Genomic DNA, 17,541 nt, shown 5'->3' on the forward strand with positions numbered 1-17,541 from the left:
GCCATGAACTCTGGAACACAGAACAGAAGCAATTTCATAACATTTGGCCAGATAATGTGCAATTTTTCCAAAGCAAATGTGGTGCTGACAAGAATGTAAAGATTCTGCAATCAATAACTGACAAGGCATAGCCTCTACTTAAACATGCTTAGTGGTAACTTATGAAGTGTGCTTCATCAGCATCATGAAATACATTGCATCACTGCTCATGTCCTTGTCCCCATAACAGGAGTATTGCCAAGAATTAGAGGTGTAATGAGGCAAGAGTAATGGAGCTCACACTGGTCCTTAATCAAAATCAAAGTGAGTATAACCTCATTTTCCAAAGCAGAAGCTGAGTAACAACCTAGGCAGGCAGGAAATGTATTATCTCTGATGTAATGTTGGACAAGTAGATACAGTCTCAATAGTTCATTCCTTCCTCAGAAGCATACAGGATGTCTGGATAGCCTTTGTTGTGCAAAAATCTTGATGACACTCCTCTACTAGCCTTCCTTCCTTTTTCTGTAGTTCTACCTTGTCTGTTTTTCCCAGGGACTCTTCAGAACAGTCATGACTTTCTACCACTGCTCTTATCTGTCCTCTCTGCATCCTTGCCATGATCAAAGTCCCTAAATATGGTGGTAGTAGACACAAGCCAAGGGAAATGCAAGTAGGGTCTTGTCTACCTTACAAGAGGAAGAGGTGGCACTATATCATGAACACTCAAGGACACAATATTGTTTTGTTTCAGAGTGTTTTTGTAGCAGAGAATCACTTATAAATTCTCAGAGAGAGACTGCTCACACTTAGCTACTGTGATGAAACACAGACTAACTTCCCTGGACGCCCAGCAGACTGATTCTACATATGATACTTCCTTGTGGATACTTCCTGCCTGGCCAGAGAGAACCACCTTAGGATACCCACAGCAGCTGCTTACATAGGAAGTAAATCATAGACACAATGAGGCAAGCTCATAAACCAACCTAAGGATATTCTTGTTTATTAAGCAGTCTCCTGAGGTTCAATCCAGAGTCTCCTGAGCTCAGGATAGGCTAGCGTATTTAAGTCACAATTCTCTGCAGATATGAGAGCAATTACTCATTTCTTTTCATATGCAGTATTCAGAAAAGGTACTGCAGCCACTTTGTTGCTGTTTATGTTGGAATTAATGAACAGTAGAAAAACCACTGAGTGGACTGTGCAATGTCTTTCTTATTGCAGTGGTTTTCCCATATTTTTCTTGGAGAAGACACCGAATCCCTAGAGCTACAGTCCAGTCTGATCTCTTAAACACCCCAGCATGCATCTACTGGAGCCTGCAGTGCCCCAGTATTGGAAGCTTAACCTAGAGAAGAATAGGGTGAGTCTCACAGCCTGCAGAAGTATCCATAAATCACTCATCATACCATTGGCACTATGCAAATAATTCAGTTACCTTCCTTATTGTCAGTGGAATCTATGTGGTAAGGGTTGGCAAAGACTGACATTTTAACAGCTTCTTTGGTATTGCATCGTTGCCCTTCTCACAATTTTCTAAGAACCAGATGCATTTAAAGAGCTGATGTAGAGAATCAAATTAAGTCTTGGTGAGTAGCAAACACCATTTGAAAAGTATTTAGTTTTCTTTGTTTCACTGGTACATTTCTCCACTCCTGCTCTGACATCACCTTTAAAACAAAACAGCAGGCTCTATGTATACTGAATGTGTTGGAGTGCAACCTTCACTTTTGCAAGTTCAGGCAAAGAGGACAGACACACCTTGCTAGGAAGGTGCAAAGCATGACAATGAGGTCCCAATCTCCTTCATTGCTGCAAGTTTGGGCACAGAACTGTGAGTGGCTCTGACCTGACTGTTATGACATGCTTGGCTGCTGCTAGATAGTTTAATTCTGAAGTTCATGGGCTTATCCATGGCTTAGAGCCAAAATGAGGAAAAGGTACAGAAATAAAACACTGAGCCTTTCACTTCAGGCCTAGTGACCAACAGAGGCCTCAGGAAGACTAGAAGTGGGAGGAGATAAGATAAACTATTCACGAAACAAACTGAAAAAGCAAATCACTGTTGGTACAATGAAACACTGGGCCTGTAAGTAATTTGCTAAGAGGACTCTGTTGTCCATGTCTATATGAAATATGGCAGAGTCCAACACAAGAAAGATAATTTCTTTCTGCCAATGTTGCAAGGCACTGTTGGTTTCGAGTAAAATTTTCATAAAGAACACTGGGGAATACAAGGAAAAGAATATAAAATAATGTTTGAGATACAGAAAATTTGCTTCTCAGGAAGGCCTGAAGCAGGGTTCATAACTTAACAAAAAGAAAGGTTAGAGGCTGAACTAATTTTAAGTATGTCCACAGAAAGAAGATTATTGATAACTCTTTTCAGCAGGCAAGGATGTGGGACCATGCAGGCAATACATGTAGGTGCTGCTTTTCTTCCTGTTCTTTCTCCTACATCATCCCTTCAGTTGATTTGACTGTATACAGGGATGAAAGACCAAATCCTGCAAACCAAAACCTGAACTGATACAGTGTCTGACCCTAAACAACTGTCAGCCATTTTGAAGCAGGAAAGAGATGCAGAAACAGTGCTGAGAGCAGACTCAGCATGAAAAACTCAGTGAGCCAGTGTTGTTGCCACAGAAAAGGTACGAGCCACATATGAAGAGCTGAACTCAGATACTGCTTGGATACTGAAAGTACATTCAGACTAGAAAGAAGTTTCCTTTTCTAAATGATAGACAGAAATCTGAAACAATGAAGTTTGTAGCTAGTAATACTATCAAGCTGACAACTGCCAGTGGAAGCATAACAGCTTTCTGTAGACAGACCTAGTCATTAATATTTAGCTGATACATTGTCACTCTTTAGTTGATTGGTTTTACTTGGCAAGTTTACTGTATTAAATAAAATCTAAGTGTAGAAATATATAATCTGTTTATCTTCCTATTGATCCATCTCTTTACATTTATAGACTGTGATTCATGTGTGACCTTGCTTTAGCTGAAATGAAAAGCATACCTCATTCTCTCCAGGGCCAGGATTAACATCTTTTTGTTACCTGACCAGATCTGTACCATGTCTATCTTTACTGGTTCTAATGCTTAAATTTACTTTTTTAGCTTAGGAGTTTCCATTAAGTGTCTTCGCCAACCCACAAAGCTTTCACTAATAGTGACCTTTCCCCTAGCTCTGTAGGTAGTAGTATAGGTCTGGAAGCACATTCCTGTGATGAATTTGTGAGTCATCTCACATTTCCTATCAAAAATGACGGTATTGCACTACAAAGCAATTTGTTAACCCCCTCCCCCCCTGCCCCATCCTCCCTGCAATGAAGAGGAATCCCTCCAGGATGCTGTGGGTTTGCAATGCAGTTCTGAACAACAGTGTCTGAAAACTTCATGGGGAGTAGGATCCTGGCATGTAGGCAGCCTTGGCACTCAGAGTGAGTCACCTCTGGAGATGAGGAACATTGATGTTACAGGAAGAATTTTCCTGATCAAAACAGGTATTGACATAAGAGTTGAGAAAGCAATAGCCTCAAGGAAAAATGGAATATGAGGAAAACCACCCTGATGTCAGCAAAGCCAGACTTCTCTGTACCTCTCTTTGCCCAGGTGAGAATTGGTATTTCACAGACTTTTGTCCATTGGGGCTTAACTCTTGAAGAGCTGCTCTCAGGAGAACAAAATTTGTTACTCCATTTTTCCAAAGGAAATTTGATAAGTGCAAAATGATTTGTGGGAGGCTATGAGAAATGTCCTTCACCACTAAGCTTTCCTTCTGTTGCATGATACAGTGTGTACTCACCTTGGCTGCCTGCTGCCAGATGATGCTACCTTTGATCCTGCAAAGAGTGAATACGTCAGATGAGTCAGTCTGCCTCCCTGGCTGACCCTCTCCAACCTTGGGATGTGTGGAAACTGACCACTGGGCTCATGAAACAATTAATTTAGGGAGCAGTAGGTCAAAATCATGTCTTATGTTTCTCTGATGGCTGTGCCATGTGTAAGAATAAAAGAAACCAATTCTTAGTCTTTTTACACGTCTGAATATAACATTGAGGACTTTGTAGAGCAGCTCAGCAGTCTCAGGCAATGCATAACACTAAACTGTAATGAACATTTTAGTCCCATTAATCTGTTAAGAGAAAGATATTTACTATCTTGAAGGTCCTATCCCTATCTTCATCAATGCAAATAACTCAGATACTGAAAAAAGCTTCCTCCAACAATATTTCCAGAGCAGGTATTAAGGTGGCACTAGGACACTATACTTAGAATTTGTAGTCACTTTTGCAAAGTAGCTTTCAGAAAGCAAAAATTGTTTTATTTTGTTTTGTTTTGTTTTTTTTTTCAGGAGTGTCTTGGAGCTTCCGGCACAGAAGAGTTTTCAGAACCACAATGTAGCTCATGCTACAGTCATTGACATGCTATAGTCACTGAAGGAAACCTCTTTTTTCATCACCCCTGCTACCCAAAGGGTCCATAGTTGAAGAGGCTGATTCAGAGCGGACTAAACTTGATGTATAATTCACTCCAGCAAGTGCTAGATCTCTCCTGAACTATGTGGGCAGTCTGTCACTGGGGTTTGAGTGTAAAGGGAGATTTTTTGTAGAATGAGATGGTTAGGTGAGTCTACTAGATTATGTCTGGCTTGCACACCAGGAACAAAAAGACTGCACTAGCCCTGTACCTTAACGTAGTTGGGGGCAGGTTCTTATTTGTGGCTGGTGATAGTGTGGGTTTTTAACAAGACATTTTGTTCTGCATGTGTTTGCATTTCAACTCTTCTCTGCTAAGGTATTCTGATCTTTGATCATGTACACAGACAACTACGATTCAAACTGTATGTTCACTGGGAGAGTTAGCAACAGAAAACAGTTACTGCCTGTGACAAATTCCCAGTGAACTGGACTGTGGAAGACCAGACAAGGAGGTTTCCAATCAGTGTGACAATCTCTGAGTCTTCAAAGAAATATGTCAGAGAGACAAATCTATCTTACAGCTGCTTTTAGGCATTAAAACCTGTTATTTTGGTTTTTAAAGTGCTTAACAATTTAAATGGAACTTACCTTTTGCTCCACAGAGATAAAAATAATTTCCTTGCAGGAACAGAAAATGATTGAACAATCTTTAAATTGTACCTACAAGGTTCCAGTGCAATGTACTTTTTCATACCTCTCAAATCCAAATTTTGTACTGCTATTAACAGCACACTTCGCCATGCTCACAACATGGAAAAATCATGCTGACACTAGTTTCACTGTTTGAATGGTGAAGCATACAAGAAGGAAGCATGGCACACTCAGCTGTAATGTAAAAATTAACATGCTACAACTAGCTATAGAAGTACCACTCTTTTGTAATTTGAGGGCTACTTACAATATCACGACTATTTGTGTAATGTAAGACCTGTGTATTGAAAGCTACTTCATGCTTTTGTGAGTGGCACAGACAAGCTGTTCAGCATTCAAGGAACATCTTGCACATCCCACATGCCACACTATATAAAGGAATTAGAGGTTAAACTATATCCACCATATGGTAGACTAAAAAATATTCAAATATATAGCCATATAACTCCTCAGAAACAGCTTATTCACATTGCATCAACAGTGTTGTTGCTGAAATGGTCTAAGGCAGCAAACAGCAATTGTAGCTATGGTCCCCATTGGAAGATATCTTGGAGCTACAGGCCCTCTCCTGCCTGGCTTGCTGCATTTTGGGAGGCTCTGGGTAAGACCTATGACTGGGAAATATCTTTCCCAAAGGTGCAGCCTGTCTTTGCAGGTCCAACCTCAAACCTGTCACTTTAGTTGAGAAGCACCTGCTACCTCTTGAGTATTTGTGAACAGAATTGTTCTCCTGCAGTTGCAGCTACTGAAGCTGTGAACTACCATTCTCAGGAGAGAAACACCTATGGTTACCCAGTCAACCCCAAGTCATACTGATCTTTATGCAAATATTAAGGTGGTTCTAAAGTATTAATATATTTTATTAAGATTGCCAAGTTTATGAATAGATATAAAGCCTAGGAAATAAAATTAAATAAATGAAACACCACTCCCTACAGTAACTTCTGTTCTTTATCTAAAAGAGCAGGGAGTTTCTCCCTATTACAACAAAATCTTGCTAGGGCACTTACAAGACTCTCAAGATTAGGTCTTGCTCCACATGACCTCTTGTATGTTGGCGTGCCATCTCAGCCATAGCATGTATGATACTTATCTATCTCTGGTGAGGGTTCACTCAGATTTAAAGCCTCAAAAGGACTTTTTGTCATTTATGAACTTGATAGCTTACTAGGATAACAGTTTTTCATACTTACTAAAGACTTCCAGTGGTAGCCTGAGTTTTTGATACTGACGTTCTAAGGTATGGCCAGGGGAAGACTTCACAGAGCTAAACAGAAAACTAAGCTCTCCAGTGAATGGGAAAACAAGGCCTATGGACAAGCCTGGCTGCCAAGGCTGTGAACTCACCATCAATGGTACAATGCAAACTCTCAGGGCAGGATCCTGATCTACAGACAGTTGAAGATGAAAGTAACCTCACCATCTCACAAAAGTAGCCCAAAGGAAAATAGTTTCCCATTATTTCTCCCTGGCAAATGGACATGACAATAGCTAAACAGCTGTGAACTAACTGTAGGTTTGGCATAAAACCTCATTTGCTGTAATGGGTAAACATTGCTATTCTTCCAATGCACAGCAGAGAGCTGAAGTTAGATGACCGACGCAGCTGTTTCAGGAACAATCGTCTTGGTGAGAAAGCAATTTGTTACCAGTTTATTTCCATTCTGTGTGATGAATTTCTCCAGTGATGACTTCTACATCCTTTCCATGACTACACAATTACTAGTCCTACACCTGGTGCATCAGCAAACCACTCAAGCAGATTTTCTGATGGAAGCGACAAGCCTTCAACCAAAGTACTCTGTCACCAAAGTCCAGCGAGAACAGACATGGTAGGTCACAAAGGAGACACATATCCTCTCATGAAAATGAAAGCATCTCACAAAAAAAACTTTGTTCATCTCTCAGTCCCAGCCCTAAAGGAGATTTACAAATTACAAGCAACATATGAACCTTGGCAATGAAATAAACAGGGCTTCCAGTTCATAAAAATCCAGCTCCAATTTATGCAGTGAATCTCCACCAAACATTGCTAATCAGAAATGTTCCTAAATGGAGAGATTAGCAAAATTGAGTTACATTAAGAGCAATAATGCCTTACCCTTAAATAGTTTGAATATTGCCACATGTTGTTAAACTGAATGATGTCCTGAAGTTTTTTCTTGTTTTTCTTGGGTTTTTTGTAATGGAAATAGTGATCATAGAAGTGGTATTGCCTGTACTAAATACCTGTCTTGCAAACTTAGCAAATCATCCCACATTTCCTTTCAAAGGCACACTGAATTTGTTCTTTCAAGCAAGCCAGAGCTCAGTTCAGTGGATGTGTTCAACTCTTCAGACTGACAGTGAGTATTACATTACTAATATTTATTTTGTATGTCTCATACACCTCTTACCACTTACTGGTAATAAATCGAATGTAGGCTCACCGTTCCTGGAGCACATATGGTATGATATCACAATTTATACAACTTAATCGAAGTCTGAGTTCTGCTAGTGGCTAACATTCAAACATTCATGCTCCAGCTGAGCTTTTTTAAGCATTAAGAGGCTGTCTGTTATGCACTATACTAACATAATATGATGATGGTTTCCACAGTGATTAAAATACAACATTATTAAGGAATACACAAAACACCAGTATAAGACATGACATGTAAATGCAAAGCTAAATTGTTCCTTCTGGAACAGAAGTAAACAAGACCTCCAGTCTTCCTTGAAGAAAGAATGTTACTTATGATCACAGTTGTAGGGAAGTTCACTTCTGAGCATTTCTAGCACTTTTCTAACACATATCTAGCAACTGTTGAGCCATTAATTCTGTCTATGCCCTATAATATGTTGAGCTGTGGAATTTTCTTAATTAAAAACCAAACACACAAATAACAAAATCAATCAATTAAACCACAAAAAAGTGATTATGTCCTTTGGAGAACATAAATTACACAGAATATAAGGAAGAATTTGATTTTCCTATGTATGTATATTATATTAGTCAATCTAGACTAATCACACGAGGAGTTTGATGTCTGATTCAAAGGAAAAAAAAGAACTATATTGTTAGATATTTCTAAGAAAGAGCAAAACTGAAGAATTTGGTTATCTGAACTTTAGTTAATTCCCTAATAATAACAATTAGCATAAAATACATTGGCAAATCAATATATGGATTTTGAACAGCTAAAATAGAAAGGAAAAGACTGTAAGAATTCCAGACTAATTTAATAGGAAGAACTCTATTTCTAGATTGCATTTTGAGTAAGACCAAAATTCTGTTAAAGTGTATTCTGCCTAACAACAAATTTGGATTTACCCCTGCAGCTGCTATATTTTGTTTTTATTGAATGAGAACAATGGTTTAAGGTGGTTCTTTAAAAAAAATACAGAAGTTGAAGCAATGGCTAGAATACAGAGCTTTAATGAGCACAACAAACTTTTCTTATTATTTAAATGAAAAGTACAATTAGGACAAAATTAAGGCATTCATTTAAAAATAAATTATATCCATAGATCAAGGCAAAATTCAGTTCTCCTTTAAAATTCTTAATTAAATGTAATCCAGCCTTCAAATTTTTGTTATGGTAAATATTAGTACACACTTCAAGATTGATTCATCTGTTTCTTTGAGTTAATATTGGAGGGAGACAGACAAATTGAAACTTTCTGCATCAGTCTCAAGAAATAATTTCTGGTTGTAATGAAAGAGAGGAAAAGACACAACCTATTTCTCCCTCTGTCTTCAGCAAGTGAGGTTTCGTTTCAGCAGAGCTAGCTGGTGGCTAGCAATACTGTGGGATTTCTCCACATCTTTGTATTTGATCCAGAATAATGACAGGTGATTCTGGGAACATTTGTTGCTGTTAGGAATATTTTTTCTTCAGGCCTAAATCAATGAATGCAAAATTAATGTATCTCAGGTCCAAAGAGGATCTTGAGGGAAACAAGTATCCATTTTGTGTTTTATTTTCTCATATAGTATCATGGGGCCACAGCTTGCAGGTACTTTGACATCACAAAAATCTACATGTAAATGACAGGCAAACAAAAACATATCAATGTTCTTCTGTCACCTCTTTTGCTTGAGAAGAAATTGTAATCCTGGAGCATACCTTTGTATTAAGATGACCCACATGATGTGAGTTGGGCCCTTGGCAGCTTACCTGGGGTCTGGAGGATTTAAAAAATTTTCATTTGTTCCACATTTTGGAAGCTGCTAATGAGAAACAAAAGCCTTTAGCTACAGAGCAGGTGCCATCACTCAGTAGGGGTTTACATACACATTTTTTATGTTGGTTTTTTTCTTTTTCCTAAGAGAAATCTGCAGAAGGGAGTGATATCTGCAAAACAAAATAATGATGAAGAACTTGCTTTGTGCACAGTGGTGGTTCCTCTTCCTCCCGGATCTAGATTTCTTACTTGTCTGCTGGTCAAGACACTTTCTTTCTGCTTATCGATTCCCTGGGTGAGAAAGTGTCAATGATGTCATTGGGAACCACTTTCATCTCACTTCCATGGTTTGTGCATGGGAGGGCACTCACCCACTCCAATAGCAAAGGATTGCAAAGAAGGAGAGATGTAGGGGAGGGGAGAAGACAAGAAGTCTCAGGGAAACACTATAGCAGATGGCCTGGTCTGCTGATAAATAGTGACACATCTGCAGCTCAATCAGTGGGAAGGTTATTTTTGGAAATCACAGCTCTCCCTCTGGAAAGCTAGCTAATCTCTGACCCCCCTCTCCAAATCTCCTCCAAGTCACTTCACTTTTTAGAGGCTCCTTTGGCTAGGGGTGGAGGTGTTACAGCAGAGACTGAAAGTGTAGCATCTCTGGCAAGCCATGTTCAGAATTGATGCGCCATCCCCAACCCATGCTCACCACGACTTCCCTCATCCAATGACGCTCTCTGTCTAGACTGCTGGACTGCTGCTGAATTCAGTAAGGAGCGTTGCCAAGGGAACAAAAAAGCAGGCCTTTCCTCCTGCACTTACTTTGTCAGGCAAGGGATCAGCTTTGCACCCTTCAAATGTGATCTATCTGATAAGACTCAGCTATTCTTTTCTTACAAGGAGACATAAATTCCAAGCATACCTGTACTTCCTCAGAGCACAAATAAAAGCTGATTTTCCAGGCAATCAGTTGTTCATACAGCCATCCAGGGAATGCAAGGAACGGCCAGTACTGACGTCTCCTGCACTTCCCAGTGGCCTGAGTGTACCAAGTGTACTGATAGGCCTGGAAAGTGCCCCCAGTCACTCCGTGGACCATTCGACTGTCGAACAACAAATCTATCACACACCCATCTCAGAGAGAGTGAGCAGGGAATGGGCAGGAGCAAGAATCTGACTTGCTGCTCAACAGCTCTTTTCTTTAGCATTAGCCTCAGGGAACTAGTGAGCTACCTTCACAAACAGGTACCTGAAACACAGAGAAGGACCATGCTTTCAAAGTCCCTCCAAAGTGCGAGCAACAGAGCTGCACATCACCACTGCTAAAAGCCTTGTGGTAAAGCGTAGTACAGCTCTGATCAACTCCTAAGCCTATTTAGCAACCCTGAGCAGTCTCAAATGCTTTGCTTTCAAAGAACATGTTTATCTGCTCAGCTAAGCTCACTGAAAGACTTCTACCACCACAAGTCCATATGGTGGCAGTTCACTACCCTGTCATAATACATCCATAAGGATCCAAAATACCAAATCTGTCTCAGGTGCAGACACTACTCAAATTATATATAATTTAAATGGAAAAGATTTGCTAACATGAGGTATAGAACAGGAAGTTTGGTTTTACAAGCAACTAAATCAAAAGAACTGATTAGTTCCTCAAAATAATTAGCTTTCTAGTGTCCACTGTAACCAGGCCTTCAGTTTTTGTTGGCCTCAGCTGTCTAGGTGATGTGTTACTAAATGACATTTCAAGAGAGACAGGCAGAAGAAAGAGAAGTGTGGATGGTGAGTGAAGTGATGGGTCCATGTCCCTTCAATTCAGTGATGCACTCAGAAGCAAAGCAGGGAAAACCAGCACTGGGGCATACTTGTAAGTTGCAAGCAGGACCACAGAACAGCCAAGACCTTGTACTTACCGTTAACTATTGAATTACAACATATTAAACCCAATGAGACTTTTTAAATGTTTGAGCTCAGCAAAAACAAAGATGAACTCATGTTGTTTCAAAGCTTGGCCTTATTAAAAATGCTTTAACTGTGTTTAAAATCTGCAAAAATTTATCTGTTGGAAATCTTTCACCCTTGACTACCAAACATTTTCTTTTTTCTGGAGAGAGATGGAAAATAACTTTCAGTTTGTTACACCCATTACAATCCTAGTGTCTGCAAGACTTTTTTTTTTTTTGCATGTGTGCACAAATGCAGACTGCATCTGCAAAAAGACAGAAAATAATAGTTACATGCAGCTTGCATGTCTGCATTTTTGGGCAGAGGTACCAAGAGTTGCAGATGCATACTGTCATTACAGTATGGGATGCCATGTTCCAAAACTTCAAGCCAAAATATATACTCCTTTGTTGACAAAAATCTTTCTGGAAATACGCATTCAAATTTGCAAACTGAAAGGAAAGCCTGTTTTCACAGAAGAGCTTCTTGATGCAGAAAATGGAGGAATGATGTATATGTTACTAAAAATACTTTCCATGACTAATTCATGGCCATCGATCACTCCTTTTTTCTGCTTTCCAAAGGGCAGACTGTGCATGTTGGCTTGATAACGTACTGCTACATCCTGTGTTACACCTAAAGTGAAAATAAATTTGTGAATGCTCTGGTAGTCAGTGTAGCTCCTAATAAATAATAACATAAAGCTTTCCAGCACATACACCTACATGGAGACACTCATACATAAACACATAAGTATGTAGGGGGAGAGACAGAAAAGGAAGAAATCACAGCATATTCTCTATCTCTTATTGCTGTGATTTACTTTAAAACTGATTCAGATGAAATGTCTGGTAAGCAGTCAGAATAGACCAGCATTACTATGCCCTTTCACCAAAGCCTGGTGAAAACCAAACTAAGTTACTGTGATAAAAATCACCTTGAGTTTTCTCAGGCTTTTCAGTAAGTAAGTCACTGACACACAGGCTCTGCTTTTGCAAAAAGAAAGGAAGTCTGAAAGTGAAATTTGAGGCCACAGCACACAAAAGTGCATTGAACTCCCTGGACTCCAGGCAAGCTAACTATAGTCTTTTCAAAGACCTTCTTGGGAGAAGTACATGGGAAAGGATGTGAGATGGTAGAAGTGCCCAAGAAAGCTGGTCTGTCTTCCAGAACCACTTCCTCCAAGCCCAAGATCAGTGTGTCCCCACAAGTAGAAAATCAGGAAAAGGAGGCAAGAGGCCTGCATGGATGAAGAAAGAACTATTGGATCTACTCAGGTTGAAGAGAGCAAAATATATATGGTGAAGAAAAGGCATGGTTGGGAAGAGTATAGGAACATCACCAGAGTATGCAGGGACAAAACCAGGAAGGCTAAAGCTCTTTTGGAATTAAACCCGGCAAAGGAATTAAAGAAAAACAAGATGGGTTTTTTTTTTTCAAATGCAGTAGCAGCAAAAGGAGGATTAGGGAGAATGTGAGCCCACTGATGAGTGATGAACGTGCCCTGGTGACAGAGGATGCAGTGAAGGCAGAGCTACTGAATGCCATCTTTGCCTCACTCTTCACTACCAAGGCTAGGCCTCGGGAAGCCCAGTCCCTGGAGAATAGTGAGAGTCTGGAGAATAGAAGACTTTCCCTTGGTGGATGAGGATGGAGTTAGAGACCAGTTGGGTAAGCTTAATACCCATAAATCTGTGGATCTGACAGGATGCACCTGTGAGTGCTGAGCGGGCTGGCTGACATTACTGCTAAACCACACTCCATCATTTTTGAACAATCATGGAGGACAGGAAAAGTGCCTGAGGACTGGAGAAAGGTCAATGTCACTCCAGTTTTCAAAAAGGGTGACCCAGGAAAACTGGATTTCAATTAAAATGTGTTTTCTTGTGTAGCAATTTTGAGGTGAGAAAATTGCAAGCTGCTCTGAGGTCTTCTGTGTATAAAGCAAAGCACATGCCAAAATTTTACATACTTCAAAATATTCATATTGTGGATCTCTTATTCTGTTTGAGTTTTGATCTCTGATTAACAATTACATTTTTTAAAGAAATGATTGGAACGTATCACCACAATTAACTAAGAACTAAAGGCTAGAAAGGAATCCTAGCATTTGCAAATTATCATTAAGATGTAGTTGAAAAGAGCATCTTGAACTACTGTAGGGGAAGACTAATTATTTCATAGGTAAATGAGACAATTGACTGCATAAGCCCAGTCAATTCTCTTTGCACTTCCCAAAAGAGAATAGATAAAACAGTTTCCATTGCACTTCCGCTAAAATTTACCTTGCTTCTTAAAAGTGCTCTAAAAATGGAAATGTGAAAAGGAGAAACTGCAGATCAAATATCACCCTACAAGTCACATACTAGTACAATTCAGCAATTTCAAAAAAATATAAATATATAAAAATATATTCATTAATATTAAAAGAAAGAGGACATTATTTAAAAAAAAAGCTATAGAAAAAGTCAGTTATGATTTTGGTAATTATATTGCTCCCAAAATCATACTTACTGTAATTGCAGTCAAAACATGTTAACCTCTATCGTATATGTAGGGCCAAATTTTCCTTCTGTTTAGAAAACTGTGGTTGCACTGAGTTGACTGAAAAAATAATTTGGCACAACAACTCTCTCTCAGTCTCAGTTGGCATCTAGGGAAGGAAGATATCAGGATGACCAAGATAAGTCAAATAGCTAAAATGCTAAAAAGATTGTTAAATCCGAGGTTTGTGATGTTGGGAATGACCATATCAAATGCAAAGCAATGCAGAAGCAAATTCAAAATACTTGTAGTTTAATGGAATGAAGAGCACATACCCTGCATTTACACAAACACTACATTTTTCACTTTTTAGTCAATGATTCTAAGCTTCACTTTATCCTTCTGTGTGGTCCTGCAGCAATCTGAATAAGAATAAAAAACATTGGTTTTAGCAGTCAAACAGTGAATGACAAGAATGGGCTGACATGAATTCAGCAGCATATCTCTTGTACTTTAGTCATATTGCTCACACAAAATAATGCCTAGTTAAAAATTGGCTTATGCTGCCAAATAGTACAAGTATTCATTTGGACACCTGCTCTGACCAGACTGAAGAATCTAGTTATTTATTTCCTGATTGTTGATTTATTTTTGCTGTAAAAGAAAGTCTGTGGCAAATGCATGTTTACAGAGGGACTCCTGCTCTCCATTTTCAGGTGCTAACCTTAAAATGCCATAGATTTCCTTCTTCCTGTTTCTAAGTGTAAATGTAACTCTGCCTTTGTTTATTTATTTTTTAAAAACATTCAGCAATTTATTGATAAGAAATTTGCCTGAGGGATAGATATTTGACAGTAGATGATTTGTAAGAACATTATGTGAGCTGCCCTTACTCAGACCCTAGACCCATCTAGCCTGGCATTCTATCACTAACAGCTAACAGTCCTCCAGGTGCCATTTTTGACAAAGTCCTGTTCTCTACATATTCATCTTTTCCTGGATATCTTGTGATAATGAGCCTCATGATGTAATTATACTGAGGCTGGTGGAAGGAGGTTAAGTCTTCTACTAGGCCAAATAATACTGCTGGAAAAAAACCACATGAGCTTTTGTTTTTTTTTCCTCTTCAAGTATAAAACAGAAACAACACTCTTCAGAAACTGAGAATAATGATTTATATTTTTACCAGGCACAATAATTAGTCAGACCATTTCAGACAAAAAGAGTATTTGGTTCTCATGGGGTCAAGTAAGGGTTTTAGCAGTGGGAGAAGTGGCGTTATGCCTAATGGTTAATAAAAATACTAATGTGCAATATAGGAATACAAGAAATACTTGTTTAGAGTGTATGATTTTCACTGCTTAACAGACAAGGAATTTGGTTTCTGGGCTTGTCCTATGAAGGTGTTTAGTGACCTCTTATTTGAGAATCCAAATAGAAAGTTACTAATAGAGTGAAAAATCTTTTGTAAAAAAATATTGCCCTGTTCTTGTCCTCTGCTGATTGTCTCCAAGCTCTGCATGGCAGGTGGTAGTTAATTAGTTCGAAGTTTGCATGAGGTAGCTTTGAAGTACTGAATAGTAACATCTGCTATTGCAAACACATGATAAAGGGACCTGATAGATTGTTGCACAAGGTGTCATGCTATAAGGGTGCTGAGAATGTGCTGGCTGAAGAGTGTTTGTCCATTTAGTTGTTGTACACATAAAAGCTGTCCCCAACTCCCAACTTGCCATCCCTCAGTTTACCTTTTTCCTGCACTAGTCTATACTTTCTGGGGTGCATGACAGTAATATTTCACAGTATTTGAAAGCCAGACACTGCATGCTTCAAAACAGTGACTACATTGTCCTGGAGACTGAGTCGTGACCACCTCTGAAGAGGAGCTCGGATGAGACAACTACCTCTGACCCTTTCAAAGGAAATTGAGCCTCCAACAGTAACAAGAGCCTGGAATCTAAAAGTAGCAATATAAGCTTGAAATAAGGTCCAAGAGATTTAATTGATTGTAGTGGCTAACAAGTCAAAGAAGTAGTAGAGTAAAAGCTGTGTCTGATCCTACTTGACTCATGGTGTTTCAGCTGCATATGATTAACTGTGTTAACCTAGTGTTCTACTCATACTGTATAAACTTTACACATGACACACTGGATGAACCCAGTCCCTTCATTGTGATAATAAGGCTATCTCATCATTACGGTCCTTTTTGGAACTGCTGGGACCCTACCTGCAGCCAGTTAACATGGAAATGGACTTGTCCTCCATTGAAAAGTCTGTCTTAGACTGTTACTTTTTCATCTCTTGTTAATCACTAAAGCAAAAAGCCACTCATGTGAATAGAACATGATGTGCTGTGAGTAGCTCACTTAGCTCTACCACAATACTGGCAATTTAAAAGATTTTGTTTTGTTTTGATTTCTTTAAGAATAATACATATTTTTTTTAATTTTAAAAATACACTTTAAAAAAAATACATATCCAGGTAAGCTGAGCTTTCTAACTGCAGAGTTTGTATCCTCAAAATCCTTTGATGTCCTGATGGACACTTGGATCCCTTTAAAGACATTACAAACTTATAACAAAGCACACAAATCAGAAATGTCATACCATATTTTAAATGGCAAGAATATGACTCATTTATGTTCCTTTCAGACAGTATGTATCTCAGGTTCATGTTAAAAACCATATTCTAATATTTCTAGTATGTAACATTTAATATTCATGTCTGCAAAAAACAGGAGTTTGTCAGAGGAAGAGCCTTCTTCATAACTTGAATAAATGCCACTAACACAAAATGTAATACTGACCTGCAGGATGATTTCTAGAAGTCTACAGCCAATAACATGCCAAAAATACTTCACTTGCCTTCCATGTTCACCTTGAATTTTATTAAATAACATCTTTCACATATAAAAGTGTAAATAGAGGTATTATTAACATCAATAATTTGATTTTTTTCACTGCAGTAGGCTTGTACGCATATTTCTTTCAGATGCAGTAAGGTCTTTCGTAATGTCCTAAAATAAGGCACGATAGCCCCTGCTCAGCTGTTGCTGTGAGCCCGATAGAACATTTTCTGTCTCATCAGAAGCTATGCATATTCTGAATCTTCTTTTTCTTGGAGATTTGGTACAGATAACTTTTTCCTATTGACTTTCAAAATATCTCATGCTATCATAAGCCAATCTCAGTTGACGTTGGGTAACTCTTACATTAAATTACATGAGCAATGAGTTTTATAAATTCTAAATTACAGCTATAAATGAATTAACTGTGAAAACTTCCAGGAGCTGGCTCAGCAAAATCCCAAACCCTTCTGTCCTAGTGACACATGCCCAAGTTTTTGCTGACTGCACTATCACACGCACAAACCTGATCTATTTGATTTGCACATGAATGCTGACATTTTTTAAGAATTGCAGCATTTATAGGTAGTGCCTACAATAGTTACTAACTGAATTAACTCCTTCTCTTTCTGTGCTTCTCAGATTCCATCAAATCAAGGTTTGGTTTTTTTTTTTTACCTTCTTTTTTCTATATGTATGCAATATAGACTCTGCATCCATGTGACCCTGTCTCCAGAAAGTGACAGGACTAAGGAGGGAGGGATTGTGCTCTTGTGAGAGGATGTGTGAGTTGTTTCCTCAGCCCTGGTTTGCAAAACACTAACTTTTCTCTGAGCTTAGCATGGTCCTCAATTGAAAGTGCACTGCAGAAGCCAACCCCAGCACCCATGCTACATGGCTGCTCTTGGTTATGCCCTTGGTTATGCCTACAATGGGGATACCTATAGGATAGTTATGGCCTTTACACACCTGGAACAAAGT

This window comes from Colius striatus, chromosome Z (genome assembly GCF_028858725.1).
Source record: "Colius striatus isolate bColStr4 chromosome Z, bColStr4.1.hap1, whole genome shotgun sequence".
NCBI classification, from domain to species: Eukaryota; Metazoa; Chordata; class Aves; order Coliiformes; family Coliidae; genus Colius; species Colius striatus.